At 43.4% G+C, this 12,148-nt stretch overlaps 1 long non-coding RNA gene across 8 annotated transcripts in view; it reads right to left on the bottom strand.

Moving 5' to 3' along the window:
• Nucleotides 1-12,148, bottom strand: part of LOC307187927 — a 3,519,425-nt gene that overhangs the window by 2,536,335 nt on the left and 970,942 nt on the right. The gene's annotated exons all lie outside the window — the stretch shown is intronic.

A 12,148-nucleotide genomic window follows, 5' to 3' on the forward strand; every position in this document is an offset into this window, starting at 1 on the left:
AAATAGACTGAAGTAAGGCTGCCAAGAGGACTTGAAAGCGGGGCAGAATTGCAGGAAACCGATTTCAGGAGGTAGACTGGAATTGCATTGAAAGCATAGGAAAAGAGGCAGAACGTCCACAATGATGCACTTGGCCAAAAAGGGCGTATGCGTTTTTTCCTGAATATATTCAGGAAAAAACGCATACGCCCTTTTTGGCCAACCAAGCAAGCTTGCAAAGGAAATCTGCACTACAATGAAGTCTCACTTCCCCCCGGTCAAAAGGGCCATCTGAAAAAAGTGTAAAATCCAGAAAGGCAGGACAGGCCATGGAGAACTGGGAGCCTTGTTATGCTGATGGGCGGGATGTAAATTGCCAACAACCACTCGGGAGAAGTGTATGGTGTTTCCTGAAACATCTAAAAAACAAAGCAAAAGAACCTAGGGCACTTCCACTTATGGTCCTATAGCTTAGGGAAATTAAAATCTAAAAGACACAGCCACCCCAAAGTTTGGAACGGCTCTGTTTACAAGAACCTCGTTTACAGTACAAGTTCAACATCGCAGAAAGTGAAAAATGGATAATGAACTTGTGATATTTACTTACAAAGCAATATCACTCAGCAATGAAATGTGTGTCATCAGGCCCTTAGCAGCACAATGAGTGGATTCAGGTATGATGATTCTAACTGAAATAAGTCACACAGAAAAAGAAACATCATAAGATATCACTAATACACGGAATGTAAACTTGGCTACACAGGAACTGAATTTCAGAACAGAACAGGGTCTCAAATTTAGAAAACCAACTTATGCTTGCTTAAGGGGAAAGGTGAGTTGGGGTGCTGCATAAAACCAGAGATTGAAATGAGCACAGATAAAGTTCCTTAAGCCAAATATGGAATAGACAAGAGCTACTCCTTGCTCAACGAAATGGACTCAACACCGCATATTAAACTCCTAAGAATGTACCTGAGTAGTAAGTATCTTAAAACCTAGGGATTGCTATGTCTCCGAAAGAGAATCAAGCATGTGTACAGGGGCATAAACGCAGCAGTGATAGGATTGGAGAGGTTCGGTGAGCAAATGAAGACCCTTTGAAGTCATATTGCATGGTACCCATTCCACGGGTTTCAACTACCCAGGTTTTAGGTATTCTTCCTTCAGCTAAAACATGCATGTGGAACCTAGAGTATGATCAACCATGTGATCGGGAGACGTGTTCAAATATGTCTCAGTTTTCATACCCTGGTACTCGGGTGCAACATTCCAGACGCTTTACTAACAGTCTCCCCACTTGGAGAGTCAGCGCCTTTAAACTCCTGTTTGGCCCAGTTTGCAATTTCTGCGGAAGATGAACAGGAATAGCGAGAACCAATGAGAGGCTAGCTGGAGGTGTCTGGACGGGCAAATTTAACTCTCATTTCCCACCAGGAAGAGGAAATAACCAAAGGCTCAGCGTGCCATACCGGAACCAGATTAGGGCCTGAAGCCATCCTGCGGTGTTGCGGCCAGCTCACAAGAAAGCGAGTTGAAGAAAGGAGCTCAGGGGCACTGTAATTCACAAACCTGCAGAGTTATAAATGACAGCTATCGTCCAAAAATAGACTGAAGTAAGGCTGCCAAGAGGACTTGAAAGCGGGGCAGAATTGCAGGAAACCGATTTCAGGAGGTAGACTGGAATTGCATTGAAAGCATAGGAAAAGAGGCAGAACGTCCACAATGATGCACTTGGCCAAAAAGGGCGTATGCGTTTTTTCCTGAATATATTCAGGAAAAAACGCATACGCCCTTTTTGGCCAACCAAGCAAGCTTGCAAAGGAAATCTGCACTACAATGAAGTCTCACTTACCCCCGGTCAAAAGGGCCATCTGAAAAAAGTGTAAAATCCAGAAAGGCAGGACAGGCCATGGAGAACTGGGAGCCTTGTTATGCTGATGGGCGGGATATAAATTGCCAACAGACACTCGGGAGAAGTGTATGGTGTTTCCTGAAACATCGAAAAAACAAAGCAACAGAGCCTAGGGCAATTCCACTTATGGTCCTATAGATTAGGGAAATTAAAATCAAAAAGACACAGCCACCCCAAAGTTTGGGACGCCTCTGTTTACAAGAATCTCGTTTACCGTACAAGTTCAATATCACAGAAAGTGAAAAATGGATAAAGAACTTGTGGTACTTACGTACAATGCAGTATCACTCAGCAATGAAATCTATGTCATCAGGCCCGTAGCAGCATAATGAGTGGATTCAGGTACGATGATTCTAACTGAAATAAGTCACACAGAAAAAGAAACATCATAAGATATCACTAATACACAGAATGTAAACTTGGCTACACAGGAACTGAATTCCAAAACAGAAAAGGGTCTCAAATTTAGAAAACCAACTTATGCTTGCTTAAGGGGAAAGGTGAGTTGGGGTGCTGCATAAAACCAGAGATTGAAATGAGCACAGATAAAGTTCCTTAAGCCAAATATGGAATAGACAAGAGCTACTCCTTGCTCAACGAAATGGACTCAACACCGCATATTAAACGCCTAAGAATGTACCTGACTAGTAAGTATCTTAAAACCTATGGATTGCTATGTCTCTGAAAGAGAATCAAGCATGTGTACAGGGGCATAAACGCAGCAGTGATAGGATTGCAGAGGTTCGGTGAGCAAATGAAGACCCTTTGAAGTCATATTGCATGGTACCCATTCCACAGGTTTCAACTACCAAGGTTTAAGGTATTCTTCCTTCAGCTAAAACATGCATGTGGAACCTAGAGTATGATCAACCATGTGATCGGGAGACATGTTCAAATATGTCTCAGTTTTCGTACCCTGGTACTCAGGTGCAACATTCCAGACGCTTTACTAACACTCTCCCGACTTGGAGAGTCAGCGCCTTTAACCTCCTGTTTGGCCCAGTTTGCAATTTCTGTGGAAGATGAACAGGAATAACCAGAACCAATGAGAGACTAGCTGGAGGTGTCTGGACGGGCAAATTTAACTCTCATTTCCCACCAGGAAGAGGAAATAACCAAAGGCTCAGCGTGCCGTGCCGGAACCAGATTAGGGCCTGAAGCCATCCTGCGGTGTTTCGGCCAGGTCACAAGAAAGCGAGTTGAAGAAAGGAGCTCAAGGGCACTGTAATTCACAAACCTGCAGAGTTATAAATGACAGCTATCGTCCAAAAATATACTGAAGTAAGGCTGCCAAGAGGACTTGAAACGGGGCAGAATTGCAGGAAACCGATTTCAGGAGGTAGACTGGAATTGCATTGAAAGCATAGGAAAAGAGGCAGAACGTCCACAATGATGCACTTGGCCAAAAAGGGCGTATGCGTTTTTTCCTGAATATATTCAGGAAAAAACGCATACGCCCTTTTTGGCCAACCAAGCAAGCTTGCAAAGGAAATCTGCACTACAATGAAGTCTCACTTACCCCCGGTCAAAAGGGCCATCTGAAAAAAGTGTAAAATCCAGAAAGGCAGGACAGGCCATGGAGAACTGGGAGCCTTGTTATGCTGATGGGCGGGATATAAATTGCCAACAGACACTCGGGAGAAGTGTATGGTGTTTCCTGAAACATCGAAAAAACAAAGCAACAGAGCCTAGGGCAATTCCACTTATGGTCCTATAGATTAGGGAAATTAAAATCAAAAAGACACAGCCACCCCAAAGTTTGGGACGCCTCTGTTTACAAGAATCTCGTTTACCGTACAAGTTCAATATCACAGAAAGTGAAAAATGGATAAAGAACTTGTGGTACTTACGTACAATGCAGTATCACTCAGCAATGAAATCTATGTCATCAGGCCCGTAGCAGCATAATGAGTGGATTCAGGTACGATGATTCTAACTGAAATAAGTCACACAGAAAAAGAAACATCATAAGATATCACTAATACACAGAATGTAAACTTGGCTACACAGGAACTGAATTCCAAAACAGAAAAGGGTCTCAAATTTAGAAAACCAACTTATGCTTGCTTAAGGGGAAAGGTGAGTTGGGGTGCTGCATAAAACCAGAGATTGAAATGAGCACAGATAAAGTTCCTTAAGCCAAATATGGAATAGACAAGAGCTACTCCTTGCTCAACGAAATGGACTCAACACCGCATATTAAACGCCTAAGAATGTACCTGACTAGTAAGTATCTTAAAACCTATGGATTGCTATGTCTCTGAAAGAGAATCAAGCATGTGTACAGGGGCATAAACGCAGCAGTGATAGGATTGCAGAGGTTCGGTGAGCAAATGAAGACCCTTTGAAGTCATATTGCATGGTACCCATTCCACAGGTTTCAACTACCAAGGTTTAAGGTATTCTTCCTTCAGCTAAAACATGCATGTGGAACCTAGAGTATGATCAACCATGTGATCGGGAGACATGTTCAAATATGTCTCAGTTTTCGTACCCTGGTACTCGGGTGCAACATTCCAGACGCTTTACTAACACTCTCCCGACTTGGAGAGTCAGCGCCTTTAACCTCCTGTTTGGCCCAGTTTGCAATTTCTGTGGAAGATGAACAGGAATAACCAGAACCAATGAGAGACTAGCTGGAGGTGTCTGGACGGGCAAATTTAACTCTCATTTCCCACCAGGAAGAGGAAATAACCAAAGGCTCAGCGTGCCGTGCCGGAACCAGATTAGGGCCTGAAGCCATCCTGCGGTGTTTCGGCCAGGTCACAAGAAAGCGAGTTGAAGAAAGGAGCTCAAGGGCACTGTAATTCACAAACCTGCAGAGTTATAAATGACAGCTATCGTCCAAAAATATACTAAAGTAAGGCTGCCAAGAGGACTTGAAACGGGGCAGAATTGCAGGAAACCGATTTCAGGAGGTAGACTGGAATTGCATTGAAAGCATAGGAAAAGAGGCAGAACGTCCACAATGATGCACTTGGCCAAAAAGGGCGTATGCGTTTTTTCCTGAATATATTCAGGAAAAAACGCATACGCCCTTTTTGGCCAACCAAGCAAGCTTGCAAAGGAAATCTGCACTACAATGAAGTCTCACTTACCCCCGGTCAAAAGGGCCATCTGAAAAAAGTGTAAAATCCAGAAAGGCAGGACAGGCCATGGAGAACTGGGAGCCTTGTTATGCTGATGGGCGGGATGTAAATTGCCAACAGACACTCGGGAGAAGTGTATGGTGTTTCCTGAAACATCGAAAAAACAAAGCAACAGAGCCTAGGGCAATTCCACTTATGGTCCTATAGCTTAGGGAAATTAAAATCAAAAAGACACAGCCACCCCAAAGTTTGGGACGCCTCTGTTTACAAGAACCTCGTTTACCGTACAAGTTCAATATCACAGAAAGTGAAAAATGGATAAAGAACTTGTGGTACTTACGTACAATGCAGTATCACTCAGCAATGAAATCTATGTCATCAGGCCCGTAGCAGCATAATGAGTGGATTCAGGTACGATGATTCTAACTGAAATAAGTCACACAGAAAAAGAAACACCATAAGATATCACTAATACACAGAATGTAAACTTGGCTACACAGGAACTGAATTCCAAAACAGAAAAGGGTCTCAAATTTAGAAAACCAACTTATGCTTGCTTACGGGGAAAGGTGAGTTGGGGTGCTGCATAAAACCAGAGATTGAAATGAGCACAGATAAAGTTCCTTAAGCCAAATATGGAATAGACAAGAGCTACTCCTTGCTCAACGAAATGGACTCAACACCGCATATTAAACGCCTAAGAATGTACCTGACTAGTAAGTATCTTAAAACCTATGGATTGCTATGTCTCTGAAAGAGAATCAAGCATGTGTACAGGGGCATAAACGCAGCAGTGATAGGATTGCAGAGGTTCGGTGAGCAAATGAAGACCCTTTGAAGTCATATTGCATGGTACCCATTCCACAGGTTTCAACTACCAAGGTTTAAGGTATTCTTCCTTCAGCTAAAACATGCATGTGGAACCTAGAGTATGATCAACCATGTGATCGGGAGACATGTTCAAATATGTCTCAGTTTTCGTACCCTGGTACTCGGGTGCAACATTCCAGACGCTTTACTAACACTCTCCCGACTTGGAGAGTCAGCGCCTTTAACCTCCTGTTTGGCCCAGTTTGCAATTTCTGTGGAAGATGAACAGGAATAACCAGAACCAATGAGAGACTAGCTGGAGGTGTCTGGACGGGCAAATTTAACTCTCATTTCCCACCAGGAAGAGGAAATAACCAAAGGCTCAGCGTGCCGTGCCGGAACCAGATTAGGGCCTGAAGCCATCCTGCGGTGTTTCGGCCAGGTCACAAGAAAGCGAGTTGAAGAAAGGAGCTCAAGGGCACTGTAATTCACAAACCTGCAGAGTTATAAATGACAGCTATCGTCCAAAAATATACTGAAGTAAGGCTGCCAAGAGGACTTGAAACGGGGCAGAATTGCAGGAAACCGATTTCAGGAGGTAGACTGGAATTGCATTGAAAGCATAGGAAAAGAGGCAGAACGTCCACAATGATGCACTTGGCCAAAAAGGGCGTATGCGTATTTTCCTGAATATATTCAGGAAAAAACGCATACGCCCTTTTTGGCCAACCAAGCAAGCTTGCAAAGGAAATCTGCACTACAATGAAGTCTCACTTCCCCCCGGTCAAAAGGGCCATCTGAAAAAAGTGTAAAATCCAGAAAGGCAGGACAGGCCATGGAGAACTGGGAGCCTTGTTATGCTGATGGGCGGGATGTAAATTGCCAACAGACATTCGGGAGAAGTGTATGTTGTTTCCTGAAACATCTAAAAAACAAAGCAACAGAGCCTAGTGCACTTCCACTTATGGTCCTATAGCTTAGAGAAATTAAAATCAAAAAGACACAGCCACCCCAAAGTTTGGGACGCCTCTGTTTACAAGAACCTCGTTTACCGTACAAGTTCAATATCACAGAAAGTGAAAAATGGATAAAGAAGTTGTGGTACTCATGTACAATGCAGTATCACTCACAATGAAATCTATGTCATCAGGCCCTTAGCAGCATAATGAGTGGATTCAGGTACGATGATTCTAACTGAAATAAGTCACACAGAAAAAGAAACATCATAAGATATCAGTAATACACGGAATGGTAACTTGGCTACACAGGAACTGAATTAGAAAACAGAACAGGGTCTCAAATTTAGAAAACCAACTTATGCTTGCTTAAGGGTAAAGGTGAGTTGGGGTGCTGCATAAAACCAGAGATTGAAATGAGCACAGATAAAGTTCCTTAAGCCAAATATGGAATAGACAAGAGCTACTCCTTGCTCAACGAAATGGACTGAACACCGCATATTAAACGCCTAAGAATGTACCTGACTAGTAAGTAGCTTAAAACCTATGGATTGCTATGTCTCCGAAAGAGAATCAAGCATGTGTACAGGTGCATAAACGCAGCAGTGATAGGATTGGAGAGGTTCGGTGAGCAAATGAAGACCCTTTGAAGTCATATTGCATGGTACCCATTCCACGGGTTTCAACTACCCAGGTTTAAGGTATTCTTCCTTCAGCTAAAACATGCATGTGGAACCTAGAGTATGATCAACCATGTGATCGGGAGACGTGTTCAAATATGTCTCAGTTTTCGTACCCTGGTACTCGGGTGCAACATTCCAGACGCTTTACTAACACTCTCCCGACTTGGAGAGTCAGTCTCTTTAACCTCCTGTTTGGCCCAGTTTGCAATTTCTGCGGAAGATGAACAGGAATAGCGAGAACCAATGAGAGGCTAGCTGGAGGTGTCTGGACGGGCAAATTTAACTCTCATTTCCCACCAGGAAGAGGAAATAACCAAAGGCTCAGCGTGCCGTACCGGAACCAGATTAGGGCCTGAAGCCATCCTGCGGTGTTGCGGCCAGCTCAAAAGAAAGCGAGTTGAAGAAAGGAGCTCAGGGGCACTGTAATTCACAAACCTGCAGAGTTATAAATGACAGCTATCATCCAAAAATATACTGAAGTAAGGCTGCCAAGAGGACTTGAAAGCGGGGCAGAATTGCAGGAAACCGATTTCAGGAGGTAGACTGGAATTGCATTGAAAGCATAGGAAAAGAGGCAGAACGTCCACAATGATGCACTTGGCCAAAAAGGGCGTATGCGTTTTTTCCTGAATATATTCAGGAAAAAACGCATACGCCCTTTTTGGCCAACCAAGCAAGCTTGCAAAGGAAATCTGCACTACAATGAAGTCTCACTTCCCCCCGGTCAAAAGGGCCATCGGAAAAAAGTGTAAAATCCAGAAAAGCAGGACAGGCCATGGAGAACTGGGAGCCTTGTTATGCTGATGGGCGGGATGTAAATTGCCAACAACCACTCGGGAGAAGTGTATGGTGTTTCCTGAAACATCTAAAAAACAAAGCAACAGAACCTAGGGCACTTCCACTTATGGTCCTATAGCTTAGGGAAATTAAAATCAAAAAGACACAGCCACCCCAAAGTTTGGAACGTCTCTGTTTACAAGAACCTCGTTTACAGTACAAGTTCAACATCGCAGAAAGTGAAAAATGGATAAAGAAGTTGTGGTATTTACTTACAAAGCAATATCACTCAGCAATGAAATCTGTGTCATCAGGCCCTTAGCAGCACAATGAGTGGATTCAGGTATGATGATTCTAATTGAAATAAGTCACACAGAAAAAGAAACATCATAAGATATCAGTAATACACGGAATGTAAACTTGGCTACACAGGAACTGAATTTCAGAACAGAACAGGGTCTCAAATTTAGAAAACCAACTTATGCTTGCTTAAGGGGAAAGGTGAGTTGGGGTGCTGCATAAAACCAGAGATTGAAATGAGCACAGATAAAGTTCCTTAAGCCAAATATGGAATAGACAAGAGCTACTCCTTGCTCAACGAAATGGACTCAACACCGCATATTAAACGCCTAAGAATGTACCTGACTAGTAAGTATCTTAAAACCTATGGATTGCTATGTCTCCGAAAGAGAATCAAGCATGTGTACAGGGGCATAAACGCAGCAGTGATAGGATTGGAGAGGTTCGGTGAGCAAATGAAGACCCTTTGAAGTCATATTGCATGGTACCCATTACACGGGTCTCAACTCTCCAGGTTTAAGGTATTCTTCCTTCAGCTAAAACATGCATGTGGAACCCAAGTATGATCAACCATGTGAACGGGAGACGTGTTCAAATATATCTCAGTTTTCCTCCCCTGGTACTCGGGTGCAACATTCCAGATGCTTTACTAACACTCTCCCCACTTGGAGAGTCAGCGCCTTTAACCTCCTGTTTGGCCCAGTTTGCAATTTCTGCGGAAGATGAACAGGAATAGCGAGAACCAATGAGAGACTAGCTGGAGGTGTCTGGACGGGCAAATTTAACTCTCATTTCCCACCAGGAAGAGGAAATAACCAAAGGCTCAGCATGCCGTGCCAGAACCAGATTAGGGCCTGAAGCCATCCTGCGGTGTTGCGGCCAGGTCACAAGAAAGCAAGTTGAAGAAAGGAGCTCAGGGGCACTGTAATTCACAAAACTGCAGAGTTATAAATGACAGCTATCGTCCAAAAATAGACTGAAGTAAGGCTGCCAAGAGGACTTGAAAGCGGGGCAGAATTGCAGGAAACCGATTTCAGGAGGTAGACTGGAATTGCATTGAAAGCATAGGAAAAGAGGCAGAACGTCCACAATGATGCACTTGGCCAAAAAGGGCGTATGCGTTTTTTCCTGAATATATTCAGGAAAAAACGCATACGCCCTTTTTGGCCAACCAAGCAAGTTTGCAAAGGAAATCTGCACTACAATGAAGTCTCACTTCCCCCCGGTCAAAAGGGCCATCTGAAAAAAGTGTAAAATCCAGAAAGGCAGGACAGGCCATGGAGAACTGGGAGCCTTGTTATGCTGATGGGCGGGATGTAAATTGCCAACAGACACTCGGGAGAAGTGTATGGTGTTTCCTGAAACATCTAAAAAACAAAGCAACAGAGCCTAGGGCACTGCCACTTATGGTCCTATAGCTTAGGGAAATTAAAATCAAAAAGACACAGCCACCCCAATGTTTGAGACGCCTCTGTTTACAAGAACCTCGTTTACAGTACAAGTTCAACATCGCAGAAAGTGAAAAATGGATAAAGAAGTTGTGGTATTTACTTACAAAGCAATATCACTCAGCAATGAAATCTGTGTCATCAGGCCCTTAGCAGCACAATGAGTGGATTCAGGTATGATGATTCTAACTGAAGTAAGTCACACAGAAAAAGAAACATCATAAGATATCAGTAATACACGGAATGTAAAGTTGGCTACACAGGAACTGAATTACAGAACAGAACAGGGTCTCAAATTTAGAAAACCAACTTATGCTTGCTTAAGGAGAAAGGTGAGTTGGGGTGCTGCATAAAACCAGAGATTGAAATGAGCACAGATAAAGTTCCTTAAGCCAAATATGGAATAGACAAGAGCTACTCCTTGCTCAACGAAATGGACTCAACACCGCATATTAAACGCCTAAGAATGTACCTGACTAGTAAGTACCTTAAAACCTATAGATTGCTATGTCTCTGAAAGAGAATCAAGCATGTGTATAGGGGCATAAACGCAGCAGTGATAGGATTGGAGAGGTTCGGTGAGCAAATGAAGACCCTTTGAAGTCATATTGCATGGTACCCATTCCACGGGTTTCAACTACCCAGGTTTTAGGTATTCTTCCTTCAGCTAAAACATGCATGTGGAACCCAGAGTATGATCAACCATGTGATCGGGAGACGTGTTCAAATATGTCTCAGTTTTCCTCCCCTGGTACTCGGGTGCAACATTCCAGACGCTTTACTAACACTCTCCCTACTTGGAGAGTCAGCGCCTTTAACCTCCTGTTTGGCACAGTATGCAATTTCTGCGGAAGATGAACAGGAATAGCGAGAACCAATGAGAGGCTAGCTGGAGGTGTCTGGACGGGCAAATTTAACTCTCATTTCCCACGAGGAAGAGGAAATAACCAAAGGCTCAGCGTGCCGTCCCGGAACCAGATTAGGGCCTGAAGCCATCCTGCGGTGTTGCGGCCAGGTCAAAAGAAAGCGAGTTGAAGAAAGGAGCTCAGGGGCACTGTAATTCACAAACCTGCAGAGTTATAAATGACACCTATCGTCCAAAAATATACTGAAGTAAGGCTGCCAAGAGGACTTGAAAGCGGGGCAGAATTGCAGGAAACCGATTTCAGGAGGTAGACTGGAATTACATTGAAAGCATAGGAAAAGAGGCAGACCGTCCACAATGATGCACTTGGCCAAAAAGGGCGTATGCGTTTTTTCCTGAATATATTCAGGAAAAAACGCATACGCCCTTTTTGGCCAACCAAGCAAGCTTGCAAAGGAAATCTGCACTACAATGAAGTCTCACTTCCCCCCGGTCAAAAGGGCCATCTGAAAAATGTGTAAAATCCAGAAAGGCAGGACAGGCCATGGAGAACTGGGAGCCTTGTTATGCTGATGGGCGGGATGTAAATTGCCAACAGACACTTGGGAGAAGTGTATGGTGTTTCCTGAAACATCTAAAAAACAAAGCAACAGAGCCTAGGGCACTTCCACTTATGGTCCTATAGCTTAGGGAAATTAAAATCAAAAAGACACAGCCACCCCAAAGTTTGGAACGGCTCTGTTTACAAGAACCTCGTTTACAGTACAAGTTCAACATCGCAGAAAGCGAAAAATGGATAAAGAAGTTGTGGTATTTACTTACAAAGCAATATCACTCAGCAATGAAATCTATGTCATCAGGCCCTTAGCATCACAATGAGTGGATTCAGGTATGATGATTCTAACTGAAATAAGTCACACAGAAAAAGAAACATCATCAGATATCAGTAATACACGGAATGTAAACTTGGCTACACAGGAACTGAATTACAGAACAGAACAGGGTCTCAAATTTAGAAAACCAACTTATGCTTGCTTAAGGGTAAAGGTGAGTTGGGTTGCTGCATAAAACCAGAGATTGAAATGAGCACAGACAAAGTTCCTTAAGTCAAATATGGAATAGACAAGAACTACTCCTTGCTCAACGAAATGGACTCAACACCGCATATTAAACGCCTAAGAATGTACCTGACTAGTAAGTATTGTAAAACCTATGGTTTGCTATGTCTCCAAAAGAGAATCAAGCATGTGGACAGGGGCATAAACGCAGCAGTGATAGGATTGGAGAGGTTCGGTGAGCAAATGAAGACCCTTTGAAGTCATATTGCAT

Source organism: Stenella coeruleoalba (genome assembly GCF_951394435.1).
Source record: "Stenella coeruleoalba genome assembly, chromosome: 6".
Classification (NCBI taxonomy): Eukaryota; Metazoa; Chordata; class Mammalia; order Artiodactyla; family Delphinidae; genus Stenella; species Stenella coeruleoalba.